Here is a 26,800-nt window from a genome sequence, read left to right as displayed (position 1 = left end):
ATCACGCAATTCTGTCAGGTTCTCCTTGATTGCACCCACCTATATTTGGTGTTTCCATATTGGTTTTCTAGGTGGCGTATATCCCTTTCAATGTTGGCCAATTCTTGTCTTTTTTTTTTTTTTTAGAATACCGGTTGTTGGAGGTCAGTGTGCCCCTTAGCTAAATTTCAAACGCCTCCCACACCGTGACATATTAAGTTACCGACCCTTCATTCTGCTCAAAGAATTCCCTTATTCTTTCTTGAACAATGTCATCCTGTACTTTGTCATTTAGCACAGTAGATAGCATTCTCCACATAGGAAGAGGTCTAGGTATTTCCCTTATTAACAGTTTCACCTCTACTGGTGAGTGATCTGACAGCGTGCAAGGGTGGATCTTGCTGTCCTATATTCTAGGTGCCTATTCCGTAGATATTAGTATCAGATCAATTCGTAACATGTCATTGTGTACGGTGGAGTAGTGTATTCAGTGGCATCAGGGTGTCCATTTCTCCATACATCAATCATACCCAAATGCCCCATAATTTGTTTCACCATTTGTGCAGTGCTAGACAGTTCCCATTGAGCCAAGCTTGTTCTGTCTCTTATCAAATCGAGCACTGGAACTCGCCCTCTTTTGCCACCTTTTCTGCTATTCCATTGCAGAAACCCGGGTCATCTATATTGGGACCATATGTATTCACCAGAATAATCTTTTTCCCGGCCAGCTCCCTTGTTATTATTATATATCACCCTTTGTGGTCTATTTGTTTCTTATGGGAAAAAAAGGGCAATGTTTCGATGTACCAGTATCATCACCCCCTCTGGCCTGGGAAGAGTATGAAGTGTAAAATCTCTGCCTCTATATTGGGCCCATATGTATTCACCAGAATAATCTTTTTCCTGGCCAGCTCCCCGGTTATTATTATATATCGCCCTTCAGGGTCTATTTGTTTCTTATTGGAAAGAAAGGGCAATGTTCGATGTACCAGTATCATCACCCCCTCTGGCCTGGGAAGGGTATGAGTGTAAAATCTCAGCACGCCCCAGGCGAAAGTGTTGTTTAGTGCTCCTGTGACATGCTTCTCCTGAAGCATTAATATTTTAAGGGGTGTGTCGGTCTATATATGCTATGATCCTCATTGGTACACCTTCACCATCTTTTACCCTCACTCTAGCTGGCCACCCTTGGCCCTCCTCCTACCCCCACCTGCGAGGATAAGAACCTCGGGGTCATCTTTGACTCCACACTTTCCTTCTTCGCCCACATCTCTGATGTCTCTAAAAAGTCAAACTTCCTACTGCACCTCCTCAGAGGTACTCTGCCTTTCCTTTCCTTCCCCAGAAGCTCCTGGTCTCTCTGCCCTCTGCAACTAATCCAGAACAGGACTGTGAGACTTGTCCTTGGCCTCAAACCCTGGGATCGTATCTCTCCAGCTCTGAAATCTCTCCATTGGCTCCCAGTGGTTGCAAGGATTAAATTCAAAACCCTCTGCGTTGTCCACAAGGCTTTCTTGGGCCTGGGTCCAGAATACCTTCAGCTATCCCTCCGCAAATACCTCCCCTCTCGAGCCCTTTGCTCCGCTACCTCTAACTCCCTCATGGTCAGTCATTTTTCAAAGAAACGAGCTGGGGGTAGATCTGTCTTCGGATGGGGCCTCCCTCTGGAACAGCCTCACTGCCACTCTAAAACTTGAGGAGAACCATCTCCGGTTCCGGAAGCAAATCAAGACCTTCCAGCTCACCCTGCCACCCTCCTGCACTGCCTCCGGGCCACCCCTTGCACTGGGGTCTGTATTTGTACCCATACAGTCCCCCCTTTTTTCTTCCTGGTTTCTCCTTTGCTCCGCACTTTCCACTTTCCCCCCCCTTCCATGCACTTTTCCCCTCCCCTTCTCCCATGCACTTGCACGTTCTCAATGTCACTGGGCCTAGTAAGATCATTATTTTATTCTCCCCTGTTCCCCTCCCTTGCATTATCGCGTTCTGAAACACTTATGTACGAGCGCGATAGAAATGAAATATCAATATAATATTTCTGGCTTTAATGGGGTTATTAATGCTTCTTACGTTCCATGATATCAAACCTATGAATTCACTCATTCATTGTATCACATTGAACAATTGACAGTAGTGTGTTTTTCATATACAGTGTATCTGCTTTCTGTCCGTGATCCCGTGCCATTCCCCGCATCCCGCGAACCTGCATTTTTACCCTTAAAACATTTCACAGCTCTCCACACAACCCCCTCAACAGTTTCCCTTATTTGCGTCCCCCCACCCTCGCCATCTCCGCCAACTTGATGGTGGACCAATCGTAAAACAATAGAGTATTCCAGGGGAATCGTGTGAGCAGACTACGGCCAAACAGCGTGACCCACGCCCGCACTCAGTTACCAGATTGCAGTGTTTGTGTTGTGTGCCAATTTTCCTACTGATTTGACCTCTGCTAGGTTTATTTTTGCAGTAGGGATTTATTATTCACTCCGCCCCGTGATCCTGTGCTTTCTCGCCCCTGTGATCGGGGCTAGTATTGTTCCTGCGGTCTCATGGAGGCAGTGGGATGGAGGCTTCAATGTATGCCATAGCTTCTGAAGGATTTTCAAAAAAGTGCGCCCGTCTCCTATGTTGTATACTTAGTTTAGCCGGGAACATCACGGAATATGGCACTTGTCTTACACATAGCGCTTTTTTTACCTGGTCGTATGATCTCTGTTGTGTCTGGACCCCTGCCGAGAAGTCCCGATATATGTGAATTGTACTGGATTTGCAGTGTAGTGATCCTTTTTCCCTGGCTAACTTTAGAATGAGGTCTCTGTCTCTGTAATTTAGTAGCCTTGCAATCATGGTTCGTGGGGGGGGCCAGGTTTGGGTGCTGCAGTGAGGGTGCGATGCGCCCGTTCCACCAAGAAATGTGTTGAGAAGGGAGCAGTGTCGAACAGGGTTTTGAGGAGATTCTCTACAAATGGTTCCATCGGACCCTTGCATGTCGTTTCCAGTATCCCCACAATATGGACATTATTTCGCTGAGATCGCAATTCAAGGTCTTCACATTTACCTCGGGTTTTAATCAATTCAGTTTTCAGTTCTGCAATGTCACTGTTGTGTTGATTTAGTTTGTCTTCAGCCATTCCGATTCGGACTTCTGCTTCGGTTATACAACCACTCTCTTTTTCTACCTTAGCCTTTAGGGAGCCGATTGTCGCCACCATGTCATCAAGCTTGATATTCACTGACATAAACCCAGCGTGCATTGCTTGCAGCAATGGGTCATCACAGGATTCTTTAGGCATTGTGTCAGTGCTTCCGCCCGGACCTTGGTCAAGCTGCGTTGCTGTCTGTTAGGAAATATTTCATGTGTAATTTTCCCTCCAGTTGTGTAACCCCCAACTTTCTGCTTTATTTAAACACCATAGTCTGACTTTATCAGAGGAGCACAGTCTTCTGCTGCACTCCCCTGGGCTTTTCTCTCACTTCTTATGGGGGAAACTGACATGCCCTTAAAGACAATCAGTACTGGGAGACTTTCAATGTTGCAACGTTTCTGCAGCATGTTGCAAGTACACACAATACCTTCCAGTACAGTGCACTTGGGTCTTCCTGTGATTTTTAAAGGCCCTAGATACTCTGAAAGGCTTTTTTAGGAGATGTACCTTGGACAGGGCTGGTGGCAGCTTATCTTTTCATGAGTTTTTAACCCTTTCCTGCCAGGTAAACTGCAGTTACTGCGTTCGGCACAAATAGCTGGCCTGACTCCAAAATGGCCATGCCAGAAGGTTCTTTGTCCTGTGCTTTGGCCATCTTGCCCCTTCCCTTATTTGGGCATGCATTCATCCGCAAAACGCCAAGCTTTCGCGGGCTTCTGCATCCCTTGTGTGTGTGTGTGCTTCCAGGATGTGGGTCGGACTGTCTGGTTCCAATACACATCCTGGGTGCCAGAGAATCTGGTGTGCTGTGAATGCTTGGGACCACCGTGGTCCATGTATGGTATTCCTGTATGTGAGCAGATCTCCCATTGGGTACTCTTCATTTTGGCGCGAAGGAGATTTTGGATAAGAGAAGGCTCCAAACACCCATACCAGGTCAATCTCTGGAGTTCTCACTGAATGAAGGTTAGGATCTAAGTATCCTGAAACTAAGAAGCCGAGTCAAGGAACCGATGGAAGGTTTGGCACCCTAAGCCTACTGTCGTCACATGGGACCCCTCTGCATCTGGTCGTCCTAGAAGGTCTGCGAAGATGTTTCAAACCATTGTAATAGTGGGACAAACAAACTCTTCTCTCCACCTTCATCAGAACCTGCAAATAAGCCTTCTCAGAAGTGTCCCTGGGCCAAACAGTGGGCTGACCAGCTTACGCAGGACCTTTACTCTATCACCGCCACCGTTTTGAGGAGGCCCTTGAAACTTGGCACTTTGCAAGCTCTGTGTTCACGGCACTCTCACACCGTATTTCGTACACTTGGCATCCCAAGGTCTGGAGTTAAGTGAGTGTGCCCAAACCGGAGTACATGTGGTTACCGTGTCGCACAGCCGTGGTGACAAACTTTGCAAACCCATTGCAGCTGTGCTCCTCTGTGCCCTGAAGCATGCTACAGCGGAACTGGCCTGATCCATCCACCAGGAGCGGAGAAACCGTTACTGTCCTGTTTGGGAATCAACGCTGTAACTCCGTCGCTGAAAGCTGCAGAGCCGCGAGATTGCCGCATTTGAATCTGCAACCAAAGTGGACTCGACTGCTGAAGTTCGGTCCAGAGTGCACCAGGGGTCGATAAGTAATTGCAACCCTAACCAGTGTCCCCTAGCGCATCCATCAATTTGTACGCACACGTAGCCCCTGAGGGCCCCTCTCCTTTCCACTGCTAGTGCAAACTATTCCTGAACTCTGGAACTTGTTCTGCGCTGTGGGGGAGACCCTCCACGAATAGTGGGAATTTATTCGGCATCACCTCATCCACCTTCCTAGGCTGCTACAGACCCGTGAAGAGACCCCGTTTTGCCTATCTGCATTACCGCGTGCGCCAGCATTGCAAGTACATTTGAGCAATAGGCTCTACTTTTCTTAGGGATTGGACTGCCTTTCAGTTAGGATTGTGTTTGATTCAGAAGGGACTAAAGACTATTTTCACTGCCTGTTTCCTTCCCTTTTTCTGTTGTGGACCCATTTCGTGCATTAACCCTTTAGACCCCTTTGGTCTTGTATGTATGTCTATTGATAGGATTGTGTTGACTTAGAAGTATTACTGTGATTTTATTTGTGTGTTGAAACTCAAAGGCCTTGAAATAAATGTATATGTATTTTTAATATATATACCTGACTGGGAGTGATTTGTAAGTGTCCTTTACTCTGTGTGCTCATTGAGGTCTTTCAGTCACCCTCACCCCTCCTGAGACCTAGTCTTGACCGCCTCCAATGCTACCTTGATTGGTCTGGCTTATCCAGAAGGTTACCCAGTTCCAAGAAATCCATCCTAACAAATTGGTGTGCAGCACGCCCAAGCAAGTCCCCTCAAGTCCCGCTTTGCCGCAGACTCTACTGTGCAGCTCCTGGAGACGCTGGGAAATTCGTTTGGAAAGACACTTTGGTGCTTTTTTGTGTGTTTGGACTTCATTATCCACAAGGTGAAACGTGTGCTGGAACATTAAGATAGTATTTTACTATCGAACTAATGTCTAAACATTGTTGTTAATTTTTGTTTAGGCTTTGCATACGTGGAGGCGGACCCTATTTAACCTGGAACGCGCGCGCACCCATGCAAGTCCCCTCAAGTCCCGCGGAGCTGAGGTTGAGAATTTTTTTTTTTATTTAATTTTATTATATGGTTTTAGCACTGCTATCCTATTACACTCGAGGTGCTAAATTTTTTCTTCTTCATTTTTTATTAAGTCGAGTTACTAGGATGATCATATAACTGTATTGGTTACTGTTATTTGTTATTTTATTTCTTATCAGTAAGAGTAACAAGGAAGGGTCTCTTGTTGGAAGTCATGCAAACTTACACCCTTAAATCAAACATGCCGAACACAAATATGCAGGTAGGCACTCCATTACGCCCGCCTGTAAGTAAATCAAAAGACAAAACACCTAGGGTGTCTTCTGGTAAATTGACTTCCCCCACATCTCGGCCGAAAATTCGAGTGAAAACACCAGTACTGACTAAAGATATAAGGCAATTCTGTCCCCCTTTGGAAAACATGATAACAGATAGCACGGTCATGGACTTACGACCAAATGGCATTCCGCTTGACATGGGCCGAGAACCATCAAATGATATGGCGCAAATCATCAACTCTTCCGCATTAACGTTAGTTGCATCGAATGCGACCTTAATAAATCATGGAAACTCTGCAATACCAATAATTGCAAAATCTCATGAGGCCCTGGTCGCTAGTTCAACGGAACCTTGTACTTTTCAAAGCCTACCTGTAGCGCACGAGGCTCTACAAAATAAAGAGGCTCTTCCTCTGTCTGATGACACAATGCTACAGGTAACTAAAATTACAGAAAAAGACAAAACTACTAAACAGTTGGTCCAAATTGAAGAAATCTCAGACGATGAAGAAAATCAAGACGATAATCAAGAAGTCTTTCTAAAAACTTCGCTACATACAAGTAATCAAGAAATTAATGTATCTCTGCAGTCAATTTCACCTGACTATCGTAAAAGATGCTCAATGGATTCAACTGTTTCCTTGGCGGCTTCGTACATTTTACCAACTCCCCGACATCGAACTTCCTCTAGAGAGAAAAGGATTACCTCCTCAAATCCAGGTCTAATTGAAATTACACTAGTGGCAGTAAATTCAACAATTCAAAGCTTACTTAAACTTTTTGAGTCACTTGAATCAAAAATCAATATACAGTCTGAGAAGATTGACCAGATCATGTTATGGATGAAAACTCATCCGCACCAGAAATTGTTATCCTTACGCCAAGAATTGGATGAAAGAGAAATTCCTACAGTGGTACCGATTTCATCAGTATCGGCAGATTTATCTTCTAATACAACACAAGCCGTACCATTATTTGAACACATTATCCGACCAATTGAAGCCGACTCACCAACATTAGCCCCTCCTAATTCTTTGTGGATAAGTGTAGATAACTTCGATTCAGCTGGAAAGTGTCAAGTAAAAAAATCGGCTGCAGATGCTGTAAATAAACGTTCTCGTGCTAAAGGTAAAGCACGACACCTCATGACCAAACCTTATGTAACAGCCAGAAAAACAACGAAAGATGACTTCTTTGGACCATGTACTAATTCAATTGACTTAACTAAACTTGCTAAAGCTCCTGACAATCAAATTACAGCGGTTGACGAATTGCCTGAAGATCAACTCTTAATAACACAAACCCAAAATCCAGGCTGTCCATACATAAGTCACTCACCACTGACCCAACTTGTCATTGCTTTAGATGAGAATACGCAGTCTTCTTCGGCCCAACTAATTCCACAGGTCCCATGTGTGAAACCCTATTTGCCATCAAAATGTACACCCCAACTGAAAGCTCCGCAACAGGCCCCAACTCTGAATGAATCTACTCAGAGAGACATCATTAAAGCAGCGGTTGATGCGTACCTTCTACAACGTTCTGATAAAGGTAACATGGTGGAACTTTTAAAGCATTCTGCCCCAAAGATAACAACTGAATCTAACCTGAACCCGAAAATTACTGTCACTCAGCCAAAACTGAATCAACAAGAAAATTTAGATCTAACGAGACAAGTGACCTTTGCCAATTTACTACCAGATTCTGTTAAAGAAATAAAGCAAGCTCTGGTAAAGAATGAGCAGAAGGAGAATATTAAATCAGCGGTGGAAGCATACTTCAAACAGTATGCGCCGGCACCAAACTGTAGCTCTCAATTACCTATTACAGAGCCAAGCTCTTTACACTCAAACAATGATACTTTGATGAATGAATCGACACCATGGTATAAGATTCCTAGTTCAGTTAAAAAAAAAAAAAATCAATAAAAGTTCAACAAACTACGGAGGGTTTAAAATCTCAATTGCAAAAATCAGATATTAAAACAAAAAAAAATAGTTTTAACAACTATCATACGCTCATATTGAAATGTCGAGCCAAACCTCACCCTCAATATGATCTTTCTAGAACTAGTGTGCTTAACATCTTTAATGATATTCCAGCACTAAAAGATCTAACATCGGCTGACATCGATCAGGTGGAATTCATTTGCGATGTGAACCTATCAGTAGTGCGATTATGGATGAAGTCTGGCCTGGTTCTAAATACTCTATGGCGAGCAAAGATGATTTTATTCGAAATGGGCTTTCTCTTGGCTCAAGATCCGGAAAGAAAGAACTTCGAAGCCTCCTGTGAAACACAGATACCAAAAAACCTATGTGAAAGTAAATGCAAATGCTCTTTCTGCTCTTTAGAACGGAAAATTTCCACCGAACGGCTTTCTCATGATCAAGCATAACCATCATTGCTAGATGATCCTCCGAAAAAACATGTGAACTCTATCACACTTATAAGGTGGAATACGAGAGGTCAGTCATTTGCAGCAAAACCAAAACAGCAAACTTCTGGAGGTGGATATTGTGATTTTGCAAGAAACTTGGATGACCACTACCAATATGGGACGATCATGAGATAGTTTTTATTCCAGCAATTACGGCCCAAAAAGGTCGCCCAATTGCTGGTCTATTGGTAGCGGTTAAAGTGAGCTCAACTATCGAATTACATCAATGGGCTAGCCCCAATCCCTATATGCAATTAGTCAAAATGAAAATTGATGGCCAGACCCTAGCAGTAATTAACTTATATAGAAACTCGGTAGCAATAACAGATGGCCTATTTTACAGAGACCTGACGTCATTATTCGAATTGATTGCAAAATCGAATGAAAGTACAGCGATTATTCTTACTGGAGATCTTAATCTTTACTGCATCAAAACAACTAAAGGGAGGCAAAGTGAAGAAGTAAACAAATGGAACGAGTATATGACCCACCTTGGCATGCGAATGGCCAATGGCTCACTGCCAGGTGATATTACATCTCACTTCACCTGGCAGAGAAGTGCATCTACTAGCACAATCGATTATATCTATCTGTCAAATACACTTTTTATGCAAGCAACAAGCCTGGAAATAATAACACAATCAGTAAGCGACCATCACATGCTAATGCTTAGCTGGCCGAGAATTGATCGGGAAATCCAACAAAATTCGCTCTTGGATGCAACAGGAGCTAAATATAAATAAAGCCAAGACACGCTTCAGGTGGACTCCAAAGTCCTTAATGGCATACAATACGATATTGTGTGAACGACCGATATTATCCCAATCGCAATCATATGTAGACTCCTTGTCAATATTCAAGAAGTTTCAAATACCAACTAAGAAGAAACATACTCATGCATTTAACCAACAGATGCAGCAGGCAAAAAAATTCTATCGCCAAGACCTCCGAGTTACCAATAGGTTGCCCTTGATGGAGAAGATTAAAGCTTGTAAGACCATTAAATCTCGCTTTAGAACGTGGGCTAGATCGTTCAAAGGTAAACTTTACCAACAGGATGGAGAAGCGTTTTTGGTGGCTACATCAAATAAAAACTCGGCTCAAATTTGGCAATTATTGAACTTAAACACAACTGATAACCAACTTATCTCACAAGCAAATGGAGTATCTGAATTCAAGTGGACTGTCCATTTTACAGCCCTATATGCGGATAAGTCTTTCGACTCATTTAAATATGACATACAAGCTACCTCATCATGGAACTTGGAGTGCTCGGAGGAAATTATTGAAGAACTAATCTTGAAATCATCATCATCATCAAGAGCAGCAGGACCTGATGGGATTAACAACTATATGCTAAAACAGTATCCCAAACACTGGGCAGTCATCCTGAATAACATCTTTCAACGTATCCTTCTCACAAAGAAAATCCCGGATTCTTGGCGCACATCGCTTATAGTACCAATTTTCAAAAAGGGGGATCGGGGTACACCATCGAATTATCGACCGATCGCCCTTTTGGATTGCCCGGGCAAAATTTTTAACCGTCTAGTTCTAAGAGATTTTAATAATTGGTCGCAACTGTTTAATCTACGCGATCGAAATCAAACCGGTTTTGTGCCAGGCCTTGGGACATCAGTCAACTTAATGATAATCAATGCCCTAAAAGAGCAAGCAAAGAATACAAATACTTCACTGTTCTTTGCGTTTATCGATCTAAATGCAGCTTTTGACTCTGTCTCAAGAGTTAAACTAATTGAGAAATTGACTAAAGCTTGTTGCCCTCAGGATCTGATAGACATCATCTACTCGTTACACTCCTCGACCTCCATACAAGTTTGGTTAACCTTCACGGGTCTACTTTCAGCTGTTATAAAAACTGCGAGAGGTCTGAAACAGGGCTGTATTTTGGCCGCGGCCCTATTTAACTTTTTTATTCATGATGCTAGAGACATTTTCAATGATATTAGTTCAGATTCACCAAAGTTGAACACCACCCCAATTCAGGCACTATGGTATGCAGATGATTTGGTCCTCATTTCTAAGACCCCTATAGGCTTACAAAAACTTTTATCGGCCATAACTACATATTTTGATGAAAATGAACTAACAATGAATGTCAAGAAATCACAAATTGTAGTATGTTCTAAAAGTCTGACTTGTAGAAATCGATTTGTTTGGAGAGTAAAGGACATTATTTTAGATGTTGTACCTTACTATAGATACTTAGGTCTACCTCTAGAAAAAAATAATTCTGCACTAGTTCATACACAGATACTACAAGAGAAATTAACATCAGCTATATCGCAAACCAAACTAATTTTATATAAGTATGGTAAATTTACTATCACTCCAGCAATTCTCTTCTGGCAACAAAAAGTGTCCCCTGTTCTATTGTATGGGTTAGAATCAAGATCAATAATGTCAACTAATGCCCTAGACAAACTAGAAGCCAAGTTTTGGAGAAAGATTCTTGGGGTACCTCAGTCAACGCCTGGGGCTTGTTTGCGTTATGAGCTGGGCTTGATATCCTTGGGTGCTAAATACCATTGGCAACTATGTGCCCTATTTCGCAAATGCCTTGTCAACACTAATGCATTATCAATCCTTGCAATATTAGCATCCTATGTATTTACGTCAAATCATGCTTTTATTCAGAAATGGACTAAATGTGTGTATCAAGTATTGGCAATGGCAGATGTGGACCTGGAAACGCTCATAATGAATCCAGATAGAGCTAAACTGAAAATCTATCTTCACGATTGGATTCTCACGCGTTCACTATGCCTACAGTATAAACACTTTAAAGGTTATGTTGACAAGAGTGTGGGAGTTGTTGGCCCGTATCTGATTAAATCTCCTTCACCACATATACGTATGGCTATGGTAAGAACGCGATTCAATTTGTGGCCTACTCGCGTTGTTTTGGCCCAACGAAAACAAATCCCTGAGTCAGAAAGCTTTTGTAGGTTCTGTGTTGATCGAATACAAAAGGAAACATTAGAACATCTAATCATTGAATGCTCAGGGCTGATTTCCCTGAGAAAAAAAATGTTTATGAAATATATGCTCCTTGTCGCTAATGTGCAGCCTGAACATAGATGGGCTTTTCTTCTCAATTCTAACAATATGAGTCTGATTATAGCCTTGGCAAATTTCTTCAATGCACTATTTCAAGAAAATGATAGAGTAATATGTGCATTGTAAGGTCTTGCTAAAACAACTTTGCTGATGATCTGATTTATAAGTGAGTTGACTTGCCCTTGGTTCTCTTTTATTTATTTATTTTTTTTGAACATAGTAGGTCTTTGTCATGATGTGTAAATATAGTAAGAATGTTCTTTTATTTTACTGCTGTAAATAAGGATTTTGTAAAAATTCTGTAAATTCTGTTAAAAAATTAAAATTTTGAAAAAAGTAGATTTATTTCTGCTAAATTTCAATAAAAAAAAATAAATAAAATAAAATTGGTGTGCAGCGGTGGGATAAGACTGAAGGTATCCAGTGCTGCGCACTTGTGAAGGCATTTCAGATTACCCCTACCCAGGCCACAGTGAATTTGTAGTGATAACCGTAAAAGCCATAGACCTATCTAGTATAATGAAAACAGGTACTTTTCTAATCTTACATGCTTCTAGATCAGAAATATTGAGAAAGATGTGTACTGAGAGAGGTTTACCTGCTCAAGGTACACAATCATGGAATGGCAAGAGTTGCTACTCAGTGCTATAGTCTCTGATGAGAGTGCAGAAGGAGGTGGGGCTGCTCCCACTGACAGAACTAACAGTTCTGTTGGTGCCCTCATTCATGGTGCCATGAGGATGTGGATGATGTAATGTCCAATGTTTCCTCTGCAAGCTCTGATGCTGCGGCCATGCTGGAATTCAAGAATTTGCTACATATCTGGCATTACCCATATCATTGTATGCCTCTCTGTTATGCACCTCTGACAACGAAGCACCACTTGTCATACCCTACTATGTATAGATGTTGTAATAAATGATCAACCGCACACCGGATACCTGCGCAGCGCTGCCCAGCATTCACACAGTTAGCAAACACACACCCCCACCCCCGCACAACACACCATACCACCTACCCCAATGCCTCAACACAAACAGCAAATCACTGACGCATACCCACCACATAACACACATCATTGCAGTGTAACACCCAGAGGTCCTCACTCTCACTCACTCATCATCCTGAAATACCTTTTCTTCTTACATTACACCACCACACTACCAACCACGCCCACCCACACCAACCCCACCACCACCACCTACAGTAACCCAGCATCATCTAACACAAATATCATAACTTGCACTCAGGGCACCTACATACAATACAACACAGGCCTTGCCAGACTACTCTGCCATAGGCACCACCCACTGCCATGCCCTACACCTTTCCTCCCAAGCACCCCCGCATTCCCTACTACGACTTCACACAGCCAAACACTACCCATACTAGATAAGACACGCAAAGCACGCCTATCCACCAGAACCCCCACATATTACACCCCTATCCAGACCACTCTCAGTGCACTCACAAAACAAACTCTGCACACGCACCCACCACCACCATTCCACCTTTAAAAGACAGCGGACCCCATCTGTGATTCAACCACACACCCCACTCACAACACCTACAGACAATAAAAACCTCATAACCATCACACAACATAACACTACCACAAACAAGAAATCACAAACACTACACAACACCATAGAGATAGTACCCCAGACACATATACCCCTGCCTCACAACCTACCGAAACTCTGTGAATCACTATCAGGAGCACTACTAAATGTAAGATCACTAGGAGCTCACGCAATTGACATCCACAACTGTATATTAGAATTTAAACTTGATTTCCTGGTACTTACAGAGACATGGTTGCACACTGCATCAGGCCCTCAAATTACACTAGCCGTCCCAGAGGACTACACACTCCTACGGGCAGATCGCCTTAACGCCATAGGTGGAGGAGTGGCTATAATCTACAACACACTCACAAAATAGCTGCCCAAAAAAGCTCCTCAAACCCCCCCCCACCACCCCTTCCCAACAGCCCAATGCCAACCCCAATCCCAATGTACCAGAATTCCAATTCAAAGAAGTCACCAAAGACCAAGTTCTTAAAACTATAGCTTCCCTCAGGCCATCTAATTGCAAAGGCGATAATTTCCCTGCAAAAAGTGGTCAAAGATTGTGCTACAACGTTAGCCCCCATTATCACCAACTTCATCAATGAATCCTTCAAATCCAGCACTATACCAGCATCCATTAAATCAGCATGGGTCACACCCCACACCATCCCTACAAATTACAGGCCCATAACAACCGTACCCTTCCTCCTCAAAATCATTGACAAAAAAAAGCATATTCCAAGGTCCAACCTCACCTAGAAGAGCACCATCTATTAGGGGACAGAATCTGGTTTCCGACCCAGTCACAGCACTGAGACGGCCCTCCTTGATTTACAAAACCAGATGGATTCTATTAGGAACTCTGGCAAACTGGGCATACTGCTACTGTTGTACCTCTCCGCTGCGTTCGACCTAGTCGATCATGATAAACTATGCAACACCCTCTCCACTAACTTCCACTTTTTTAAGAAAGCCACAAACTGGATAAAATCCTTCCTCTCAGACCGCACCTCAAGAGTTGCGCTAGGAGAAGAAACAGCCAATCCAATCCCAGTACCAGTGGGAGTACCACAAGGATCCTGCCTCTCCCCAACACTATATAATGAATACACCAAATTACTCTTCGCGGCACTAGACGCCATGGGAGTCATATATACCAATTCTGCTGATGATACACAAATACTTATCCCCATCTCAGGCAACCTTGAACAAGATGCTGTCTGCATCAACAAAATGTATTCCATTATCCAAAACTGGATGGTGAATAATAGCCTCTGCCTGAACGGGGAAAAAAACGGAAATCCTCATAGTCGGATCCCCAACTAAAGTCAGTAAACTACCGCCTGACTATACCTCCATCCTGATAGATGGCACCCCCATCACCATCTCTCTCAAAGTCAAAACTCTAGGAGTCTATCTAAACTTGAACCTCACCATGAAAAATCATATTAACGCACTCGCCTCCTCCACTGCATATACAGCCAAACTTATCACACTAAGCAAACCCTTCCTTTTCACCCAAAATTGCCTAACGCCCACTAGAGCCTTAATCCTCACAAAACTAGACTATTGCAATATCTTGCTATTAGGCACCTCAAACGAAAACCTATCCAAACTACAACTACTGCAAAACAAAGCCCTAAGAGCTGCCTTAGGCATCAACAGAAGAGAACACATCTCCCAGCACCCACTGGCTACCCATAAAGCAAGAATCCTCTACAAGACACTTGCAACCACACAAATGCATTTTCAACACGGCACCAACCTACCTTAACCAAACCATATCTCGCAACGCCACTGGGCGAGCTCTCAGATCCAGCAACAACACACACCTCCACATCCCACGCTTTACCACCACCAGAGCAGGCAAGACCAGCTTCCCCATAGCAGGACCGCGCATTTGGAACACACTTCCTACACACCTCACAAACGAGCCTTCCTTCCACAAATTCAAGAACCATCTAAAAACCTGGCTTTTCAATAAATACTAATCTACCTAGCAAACCTCAGTTGCAACGCAACACGCACGCTACTGTAACAAGACTATGCCAACCACAATGTATGAATATCAAGTATATAACCTTGTCATTGAAATGTAAGCTTCCAAACGTATAATTCTGAAAATGTATGTCCATGATGTATGTACGAAGTGATACCTAAGGGTCTGGGCGTGTAATTAAATGCAATAAATAAATAAGAAGCAAGAGCTGCTGTTTAGGCAGAAGGAGCTCGGCTTCCACATGGCTAAACTGAAGATAGAGCAGGCAGAAAAACAGAAGGACGGGGATCTCCAGTTGGAACTGGCCAAGATTCAAGTTTCAAATGGATCCAAAGGATCTGGACATGGGTCTGGGTCCTCCTCTCATCCAAGGTTTCCTAAGGATCTGCTCAGTGTGTATGAAAGGTTTCAATGCGCACCAACACACACGCCGCTGCTTCGAGCTATGCAATTAACGTACAAGCGACAACAGCATGAATATATAGCATAAATAGTATAACTACATATATCGGAATTATGACAATAGTATTCAATTTAGCATTATCCACTCACACCACACTCATTAGCATTACTATTCAACACAGGATGCATAGACAGCTTTATTTACTTTACCACACTAATTAAAATCACCATTCAACACGAGATTACAAGCTTAGTTACCATGGTTGAGTCCTATAAAGATCACAGGATTAGGTATGTTTATACCACATCTCAAGTACAGTAATGATAATAGTATGCTACGAGTTTACACCTCCGTTCAATTTAAATAATATTAATAGTATGCTAGGAGTTTTACCATGTGTAAAGAAACAAATTGAGCAAATTGCCCATACCAACATGGCCGTCGCATTGTGAGCGAGCGGCCATATTGGTACCCAAACGTTGCAGTGACAACATATAGAACCACAGTGTTGGCCGGCGGCCACAGCGGTTCGAGCTACAGACTAATGCTGCAGCAGAACTGAGAGCGCCGTGTTTTTACAAAGAACACACGCGCATTTAGGTAAGATGAAAACATTAACATAACGAGCTCGGTTAGTGGATGGATAATGAAAGTGTATGCACACCTTGGTTGTAGAGGATGAATCACAGCGCGTCTTACCCATTTTTTCAGATCTCAGAAAAGGCAAGCTGAATCAATTTCAGTTTCGATTCCTGTGCAGGGATGATTTTGGCAGACAGGTCAGTGAAACTGACACGGTGAAGGGGGCGAAGAATTAGTATACATGGCCAGGACACTGAGCACCCACTTGAATCACTGAATGGATTTGTTAAACAGCTAAGCTGGACATCAAACACTGTAAATCCAGTGAGTTAACATCGGATGTTAAGAGCTAACGAATTGGAGTTATATATATATATATATATATATATATATGTGTGTGTGTGTTTAGTGCAATAGACAGCACTTTACGGCTGGATATAAGATGACTGAAGTGATGTGTGACATTAGAACAATAGCATAATATGTCCAAGCAGCATTTTGGTAAAGCTGAGACTGAATGTGTAAATAGTGTTCTTTTCTTCCTCTTTTTCTCTTTTATGTTTGTTCTAACCTGTTGGTGCCCTGTTTTGAATTGAATGACAAATGATGTGGTTTTAAATTGAATGACACCATGACGATTGTGCTAATGTTATATGGCAACAGAAAAATAATGTATAGAAACCCGGCTCTGAAGAAGGATTCATTCCGAAATGCATTAGCCAAAGGGTTATTGTTTGCTCCAATTTCAGTGCCAGCCTAATTGGTGAAAACTAACCAATTATTAGTTTTTTCAAGCTACTAATAATTTGAGAAAATAAAGAAATCTGAAGCACTCCAAAGTTTGTTTACATTGCCTATAGAGACTGAGCTAAGTTGCTTAAGCCTTAGTGGGTATCACAGGTGTGCGGCCCACACCAAAGGCTAGTTAGCCTAGGTCTTTTCTTTCCTATCAGTCAACGTCAGTGCCCAGCACAGTGGCACTAAACAGTGGGCTGCACCCTATTAATTATTAGCAAACCAAAGTATCAATAAGGCAACACAACAGAAGAAAACAATTTTAAACATGCTGTGCACTCCCTCCTACTCACCTATGATAAGAAGAATGTCAATATGGACTGGCTGAATGCATTTGAGTATGCATGTGAAGTTCAAGAGGTTATGAAGGCTGATAAGATTGCATGGTTGCCCAGCAGACTAACCCATTCTGGTTGCAGTGCTATTATGAAAATGCCAAAAGCTGAACGAGTAGATTTTGCAATGTTGAAGCAAACTCTCATCTTAAAGTTTGGGAAGACTCCTGCCCAATACATGAAGAGGTTTAGAGAGTACAAAAAGAAAGAAGGCAGTACATGGGTGTCATATGTGACTGATTCTTTAAAGAACCTGACTGACTGGGTTGAAGGCTAGAAGGTCTCCACCTTTGAGGGTATGATATGTCTTGTCATGCTTGAATATATTTTTGCATCTTGTTCCCCTGAGCTTAAGCAGCATTTGGCAGAGTCAAAGGAGTTAGATCATAAGAAGCTAGCCATTGCAGCAGATGTGTGGGTGTCACATAGTGTCCCCCATAAGGACAAAACGCATCCTATTAAGCAGGGGGAGGGGGAAAAAGTCCAAAGATAAGGAGGGTGTGGATCTGATAAAACCTCCTCCCAAAAAAGCCACAAAAAGAAATGTAAGGGTAAGTCACAAGAGAACACACAGGGCAGTGGAGGTTATCCTCCAAAACAGAACTCTGGTTACAGTAAGCCTCCCTATATCCCAAGACCCAGTGGATCTTGTGTGGCGTATGTAGCAAGTGATCATGTGAAGGGGGACCCTAGATATAAGGTCAAAACCTTGGGGGTCCACTCTTCTTCCTCATAGGAGTGAAAGGCCAGATTAGCAGAGATTACACGGGCATCCTTCTCCTCAGACTCCTTTCCCAGTGGGATGGTAGTTGAGGTAGAGTAGCCTAACGTCTCAGAGGCTTATGCTAGGATTCCTGATCATTAATCAGCACACTGTCCTTAAAGTAGTGCTTGGTATTGAGTATATACTCCTGCCCTTAGGGATAGTGGGTGCAGCAGAACTGTAATTGATTCTACCTTGGTAGACCCAGAGGAAGTTGCCAGGGCTCCTCGGTTACTCGCTAAGTTGGCCAATGGCCCACCTCTCAAGTTCCCAGTTATGCCTGTAAATCTTACTATAAATGGTACAGTGGTCAGGATTCCAGTGAGCATTCAGAGAGATGTCCCTGGAAAGGTCTTGCTAGGGAATGATCTCAGAGCTTTAGGGCTAGTGGAAGACCCAGCAGAGAGATCCTGCACAAGGTCATAAAGAAGGGCTGCCCTGGCCAAGACCATTGCAAAGCCCAAGCCAAAGGGGAATCCCAAGGCTAAAGGAGTCAAGAAAGACAGAAGAGGGAAAGAAAATATTCCCCCTAACTCGCCTACCACTGAGGTGGAGGTAGTTGGTGAAACACCTGAACCTGACAAGGAAGAGGTTTTACCTGAAGTTTTTGATCCCAATGACCATCCTGAACTACAAGGTTTGTTAGTAGAAGGTGGTCCTGAAAGGATGGAATTCAGTAGGGGCCAACATGAGTGCCAATCTCTGGAAAACCTGAGGAGACCGGCCTGCTCCCAGCTTGAGGGTGAACCTCCTAGGAAGCATAGGATTTATTGGGACGGTGGCCTCCTCTACAGTGAGTCCACAGAGTCTATTGAAGGAGAACACAGGAGGTTGGCGGTTCCCCTTGCTGTAAGACCCTTCCTCTTGCAGTTGGTGCATGAAGTGCACCTTGCTGGTCACCTTGGCATCAACAGAACCAAGCAAAGGTTATCCATGCATTTCTACTAGCCCAAGATGGGGTGCAAGTAGAAAGTCACTGCAGGAGTTGTGCCACCTGCCAGTTATCTGGAAAAAAAGGCATAACAATCCAAGCTCCATTGGTACCACTCCCAGTTGTGGGGGTACGATTTGTGATGGTAGAGAATCAACATTGTTGGTCCCCTTGACCCCCAAACATCCTCAGGCAATAGGTTTATCCTGATGCTTGTCGACCATGCCACCAGGTATCCTGAGGCCATCCCATTGAAGACTGTGACTGCCAAGTCAGTTGCAAAAGCTTTACCTGGCATATTTACTAGGGTTGGCTTCCCTAAAGAAGTTGCGTCTGATAGGGGCAGCAACTTTATGTCAAGGTATATGCAGGCCATGTGGAAGGAATGTGGTGTCACCTATACGTTTTCATCTGTATACCACCCACAAACCAATGGTCTCATAGAAAGGTTTAACAGAACCTTAAAGAGCATGATTGGGGCTCTGGAAGAGCCCCGAAGAGGAATATGGGATCTTCTACTGCCATGCTTACTGTTTGCCTACAGAGAGGTACCTCAGGAGGGTGTTGGCTTCAGCCCCTTCGAGCTTCTGTTTGTCACCCTGTGAGGAGACCCTTAGCCATAATCATGGAGGGATGGGAGATGTCCACTCCCCCATCACTACCAACCTAGTAGACTATGTGCTGGGGCTCAGAAAGAGGATGGTACTCCTGATGGGTCTGGCTAGTGAGAAACTGAAGGCAGGGCAAGCACTGGTGAAACATTGGTATGACCAGAAGACGGCCCTCATCAATTTCACACCAGGTCAGCAAGTCCTGATGATCATGAATCCTATAAGGCCTAGAGCTTTACAGGAGAAATGGTCAGGCCCTTACACACTGGTGGAGTCACTGGGTGAGGTCAACTATTTAATGGACCTTGGAAGGGCAGGACAAGCTCCAAAAGTGTTCCATGTAAATAGACTGAAGGCTTTCATCCCAAGAGTTGAAATCGCTGCACTGCTGCTGGATTCAAATGAGGAGGAGGCGGAACCTCTCCCTGACCTGTTCCAAGGCAGTCCTTCTGATAGCTCCATTAAGGTTGTCAAAGTGGCCCCTCACCTGACTTCTGATCAACAAGCTGAGGTGAAAAGTTTGCTGAGGCAATTTTCCCCCTTGTTTTCATAGTCTCCTGGTTTGACACCTTGCTGCAAACATGACATTGACACAGGCGATAGTGTACCTACCAAAAGTAGGCGATACAGGATGTCAGACAAAGTAAGATCTTACATTAAGACAGAGGTCAACAAAATGTTGGCTCTTTGGTTGATTGAACCCTCTAGTAGTCCTTGGTCCAGCCCTGTGGTTTTGGTTCCAAAGTCAGGCACCTCTGAGTTGAGGTTCTGTGTGGATTACAGGGCTCTGAATGCTGCCACAAAGACAGATGTGCACCCCTTGCTTAGAACGGATGAGCTGGTGGATACTTTGGGTGCTTCCAAATACCTCAGCACATTTGTCTTCACTGCAGGCTATTGGCAAATAGCCCTTGCAGAACATGCCACGGAGAAGACAGGTTTCTCAACAGCAGAGAGTATTTACCAGTTCAGGGTAATGCCTTTTGGGTTGAAGAATGCCCCTGCCACTTTCCAGAGGCTTGTGAATCATGTCCTTGATGGGTTGGATGAATTCTGTCTTGCATATCTGGATGATATAGCAGTTTTCAGTGCCACCTGGGAGGATCATGTGAAACATGTTAGGATTGTGTTGCAGGCTCTTCACAAGGCCCACTTGACCCTAAAGGCCAGTAAGTGCCAGATTGGACAAGGTTCAGTGGTTGTCTTTGGACATGAAGTAGTTGGAGGGAGGGTACAAACTCTTCCCAGTAAAGTACAAGACTGGCCTACCCCACTACTCAACCCCAAGTGAGTGTTACGCTCACCTGGTATCAACGGGGGCGCCACACGATACTGGATGGAGGTCTAAGCGCTATCCCAGACTCCTCGTTGCTTTGCTATGTTCCAGACGTTGGGTAGCACCTATAACAGGCGAATGGAGAGTTAAGATACTGGTTCTGTGATGGGTGGACTCCCACCTCCCTCTGGTCCAAATCCCCTCCCTTGGGGTTATTGCTCACCTTAGGTTTTTGTGCGTTGAACTCTCCGTCCTGCGTCTCTGTGCAGGAGCACGTGGTTGGTGCGAGCATTCCGTGGACCTTGTTGCTTCACTGGTCCGTGTGCCCTTATGTCGGGTCCAGACCGGCTGTGACTCCGACTTTGCTTGCTGTCTTCCAGGTGAGTTATAATGTCTTTTCCGTCTTTATTCTGTCTTTCTTTCCCTCCGTTTTCTCTGTCTTCTCGGCATCTTGCTCCACTACGCTGTTCCCTAACAATGTCTTTTTGTTTTCACAGGGATGGTTGCGATCTCTGAGTTGACGCGCTGATGGCGAAGATCACGGTGAGTTACTGATGCGGAGCGCTGCGCTGTTTATTGGTGTTAATTGCCAACATGTGTTCTCTTCCCTTCTTTGTACAGGTTGTAGTGATGTTCCGGAGTGATGAGCGATCGAAGCGCTGCTTGCCCAGGTAAGTGCTTTGTTAATGCTGACCTTGTTCCTTCTCCCTTGCAGGTTGCGTTGAAACCCGGAGATGGGCGAGGAAAGAGAAGCGCAGGATGGATTCAAGACCGGTTATTTCACAGGTAAGTGTTCTTGCTCGCTAATGCTGTTTTTGTTCTTCCAGGTTATTAACGGAATCCGGATCTAGGGTTTCAGGATCGGGCCACCGCAGAAGCAGATGAGCAGGAGCTGGACACAGTGAGCGTTACGCTGCAGGAATGCAGAATAACAAGAAGTATGTTCTGCAGTTTGGGTGTGGTTTAAATAGCCTAGGTAAAGTAGTTCTAGGCCAATTAGTTCCAGGCCCAGCCACACCCAAAACACTAGACCACATGGCTTGGTTCTAAAGAATTGAGCTGTGTAATAGGTCTCCATGTTGGATAAAGATCCAAAACTGGTATTGTTTTATTCCTGATAATGAGCATGGCGCCCAAGGCGCCAGGACTGACTCCATGTATGTTTCTGATGGAGTTTTAAGGCCTTTGGGGCCGGTATGAAGGGCTTTAGCCCCACTACTGCCAGGGGGCTGTTATACCTGAGGGGCTCAGGGGCATGGATCGTGACAGCACTCCCCCCCTAAGGCCCCTCTCAAGGTATTTCCTCCTTCTGGCCCTGGTTTGGTCGGATGATTCCAATGAAATAGTCTTACCAGGCGTGGTACATGGACGTGCTCGCTAGGTTCCCATGTCCTGTCCTGAGGGCCGTATCCCTCCCATTCCACTAAGTAACATAAATTGGACCTGGTGAGTTTAGAATCTAGGATGTCCTTGACTTCAAATTTGGGTTCTCCGTTAACCAGTACCAGATTTGATGGTGTTTTGACCCGAGTTCCAGGCTGAACAGGTTTTAACAGTGATACGTGGAATACGGGATGGATCTGCATATTTGGTGGTAAAGCTAGTTTTACTGCCACAGGATTTATAATAGCCTTGATGGTATAGTGCCCTAGATATCTGGGACAAAATCTTCTAGTTCCTCTTATGGACACGTGCTGAGATGCCAACCAGACTTCATTTCCGACTTGTTAGTCTGGGGCTTTCCTTCAGTGTTGATCAGAAAATCATCTGTTTTTCTTTGGCTTGGATCTAGTGTTCTGCTGCCTTTTTGAATGCTTGAGTGATGGTTGTATGTAAAGTCTTCACTGCGGGCATTTCCGAGACCATGGGGGTATCTAATTCGGAAGTACATGGGTGCCTTCCATATATGGTATAGAATGGACTCTGCCCGGTACTGGTGTGTAGACAGTTGTTGCAGGCATATTTGGTTATCCACAGCATATCCTTCCAGCTTTTTTCCACTTGATGTAACATGCACCGTAGGTATTGCTCTAGTATCCGATTTGTCCGCTTCATTTGGTCATCAGTTTGGGGATGGCGACTAGTGGACAGACGGATATCGATTTGGGCAATTGCACAACTCTTTCTCCAAAAGTTAGACATGAACTGACTCCGTGAGTCAGAAATCAGGACGGAGGGGAAACCATGTAATCGTACGATTTGCTTTAAAAACACATTTGCCAGACTGTTACGCTCACCTGGTATCCACAGGGACGCCACTCAGCCGGGTTACTCGCTAGTATGCTTCTCAGCTTTGCCCTGATGTGGTCTGTGGGGAAGGTTCTGCCTTGTGGTAGAATTAGGCATGCTCTCCGTCCTGCCTTCTTTGCAGGGGCGCGTTGTCTTTCATGGGCGAGTGCGGTCCAGTTACTTCACTGGCGCCGGCCCGTTTGATATTGTTCAGGTAGGTCTCATTGCTATTCTTTAGTTTTGTTGCTATCCTGCATGCCTTTCTTTGTTTAAAATGTCTTTTTTCTCCCTTAGGTATGCAGAGCTTCAGCGCGGCGAACTGGCTTAGTTGAGCCCCGCTGGTAAATGGCGCATTAGGAGTGCTATGATGCGGTAAGTAAGCGCTATGCGCAGCGCTGCGAAGTCTTGCCTTTGCTAACCTGTGTTTTCCTTCCTTGTAGGTCGCAGTGTTCTTCAGCGCGAGTGGAATGTCCTGAGTGGTGCCAGCCGAGAGGCGAGCAGCCAGGTAAGCCTTTTGAGCAGTTTGTAATTTGTAAATGTCTCTACAGCTTTCTTTAATGTTGCCTCCATCTTCCTCTTTCAGGTCGTTCTGTCCGGGAGGCGTGCAGATTCGAGGAAGCTGTTCTCAGTAGCTGCGAATGTTTAAAGATGAAGACTGAGGTAAGATGCTGCTGCTAATGATGTTCCTTTTGTCTCCTTGCAGGTTCTGCTTCTCCGAGGTTCGAGGGCATAGCTGGACAGGGTGAGCGTCACGTTGCAAGCTGCAAAGTAACACGAAGCATGTTCTGCAGTCACGGTGTGGTTTATATAACCAGGGAAAGTAGTACCAGGGAAAGTAGTTCCAGGCCTGCCACACCCAAAACACTAGACCGCATAGCTTGGTTCTTAAGGAACAAAGCTATGTGGATGCCTCCATGCTGGCTGCCAATACAATAAAGTAGTTCCCAAGCACATTGTTGTTCATGGTTTATGAACCTGGCGGCAAAGGCGCCAGGACTGGCCCCATGAGGGCTTTTGAAGAGGATGCCAGGCTCTAGAGGCCAGAGTCCTGACTCCACCTGGCCAATGGGTTTGCCAGAGGGGGTTTTGGGCGAGGGTCGTGACGGACTGGATGCGTTTGGTAGACCCTTAAGCGGAATGAAATGGGCCATTTTAGAGAATAGGTCAACAACCACTAGGAAAGTGTTGAACCCTTGACAGGGAGGCAGATCTGTGATGAAATCGAGGGAGTGTGTGCGCGCCAAGGTGCAGGTGGAATTTCCAGGGGTTGAAGAAAGTCTGCAGGTTTTTGTTTCTAGGATTTACACACAAATGCCACATGACAGAATAAACTGCGTAATGTCCTTTCACCAGGTCGGCCACCAATAATTTCTTTTCACCTTGGCTAGGGTCTTGGCAATTCCTGGATGACCTTCCATTAGGGAGTCGTGATAACCAGAAATGACTTGTTCTTGTAGTGCCTTATTTGGTAGATATAAACGCCCTATGAAATACGGGAGTTGGTTCTTTGTTATGTAATGTTCACCTTGAGTGGTCCAGTCCTGTAGAGCCTCTGTGTTCATTAGCAGCCGAATTTCCTTTTGGAGCTCGGCCAGAGATAACGTTGTTGTTGTAAGTCCTAGTAGTTTGTCACCTGGAATAATGGCCACCGGGGCTGGGGTGGAATATGCGTTCTCATCAATACCAATGCGGGATACGGCGTCAGCTTTTCCATTCTGGACTCCAGGTCGGTACGTAATTATGTAATCATATTCTGCAAAGAATAAAGCCCATCAGAGTTGACGGGATGATTGAGCCCTTGCCGTCTTGAGGTATTGTACGTTGCGATGGTCGGTAATTACTGTGATGGTATGTCTGGCGCCTAGGAGGTAATGCCGCCAGTCTTAAAGGCTGCCTTCATCGCTAGGAGTTCCTGGTCTGTTACTGCATAGTTAAGTTCAGGTGTAGTGAATATTTGCGACCAAAAGGCCACAGGATGTAACTGGCTCGTTTTGGAATCCCTTTGGGAAAGAAAATCCCCCATTGCCATGCTGGAGGCATCTGTTTCCACTACATATGGGAGATCTGGGCAGGGGTGTCGTAGCACTGGGGCTGAGGTAAATCTTTTCGTGAGTTCCTGGAAGGCCTTCTCCACCTCTTCTGTCCATTGGAACAGTTTGTTGTTTTTTCGTAATAAATAAGTGATTGGGTGCACAATCTGGGCAAAACCTGGTATGAATCGGCGGTAAAAGTTTGCAAAGCCGAGCATACTTTGGACACCTTTGACTGAAGACGGTGATGGCCAGCTAAGGATGGCGTCTACTTTGTGCATATCCATCCGGACGCCTCTGGGAGTGAAGACAAAACCGAGGAACCCAACTTCGGTGAAATTGAAGGAGCATTTTTTAAGTTTGGTGTACAGCTGGTGCTGTCGGAGTTGTGCAAGGACGGAGCGAATGTGCCTGACATGATCCTGTTTAGAAGAGGAGTACACCAAGATGTCGATGTAAACTAGGGCACATACGTTGATCAATTCCCGTATACATCGTTCATGAAGTACTGGAATGCGGCGGGAGCATTGCAAAGCCCAAAGGGCATCACCTAATATTCGTACAGCCCATACTTAGTACAAAAGGCGGTCTTCCATTCGTCTCCTTTCTTTACACGCACAAGATGGTATGCCCCCCTGAGGTCCAATTTGGTGTACATTTGGGCAGCCTTGACTTGGTCTAGCAGTTCTGGGATAAGGGGTAGGGAATAATGGTTTTTAACTGTTACCTGGTTTAGTGCGCGGTAGTCGATGCACGTTCTCAAGTTCCCCTCCTTCTTGGGTACGAAGAATAGGGGCGAGGCTGCTGGGGATTTGGATGGGCGGATAAAACCGTTTGCCAAGGGGGGGGGGGGGGCGTGGCTAGATGGCTACGTGAGGGGTCGCTGTTCTCCGGAGCTCCCTTAGATCCATCATCGATCCTGGCAATACATGCAGAAAGCAGACAAGACAGATTGGCAGCACACCCAGAGACATGTGAAGACCCAGAGCCTCCGTCAATCGTTGTACGAGGCTGATCGGATGACCAAAAGAGGAGCTGTAGCCAAAAGAAGAAAGCTGGGTGCCCGGCGAGTGGGGACGACCAAGATGGCGGACACTCAACAAAGGGTCATAAACTGACCACCACACAGTGCAGCGGTGACAGGCGGCGCCGGGAGAGGACCCGCTGTGGCTGATTGATCTGTGCGGAGCCCCGCAGTGCGTGCCTTGAGCAGGGGAGCAGCGGAGCAGCGGAGTGGCCTGTCCGGCCGAAGCGAGGAGCTCCGGCGTTTCCTTGGTGGCGGATGGCCGTGAACTGCACCGCCGTCAGAGGGGGACGGACGGTGGAGGCGGGTGGCCGTGGTGGCATTCCCTCTGGCACACACAGTGCATGGAGGCAGCTCGCGCTGGGCTTGCCGGATACGCTGCAGCCGTGGACCGGCCGATTGGGCCATTGACGGGGCGAAGGACGGTCCCCGGCCAGAGCCCGGCACGCCTGAGCTGGGCAGAGGGCGTAGGGAGAAAAAGGACCAGCGCACAGTACCACGACGGGAGCCAGGCGCTCCGCGAGGTGGCGGAGTAAATCCTCCCGCAGCGAACACAAGTAAACTCCATTTGCGCACACTGCGGGACGCCGGCCCCCTAGGGCAGACTGATTCCCCGGCGGAGGGCTGAGTGGCCTCGGAGCACACTGTGGGAGCCCCCTTGGAGGTGGAGGGGACGCGCAAGATCGGAGGGGAGATGGGCA

This window comes from Ambystoma mexicanum, chromosome 11 (assembly GCF_040938575.1).
Source record: "Ambystoma mexicanum isolate Mex_15411 chromosome 11, UKY_AmexF1_1, whole genome shotgun sequence".
Taxonomy (NCBI): domain Eukaryota; kingdom Metazoa; phylum Chordata; class Amphibia; order Caudata; family Ambystomatidae; genus Ambystoma; species Ambystoma mexicanum.
The sequence above is the reverse complement of the archived record's forward strand: the minus strand, read 5'-3'. Positions refer to the sequence as shown.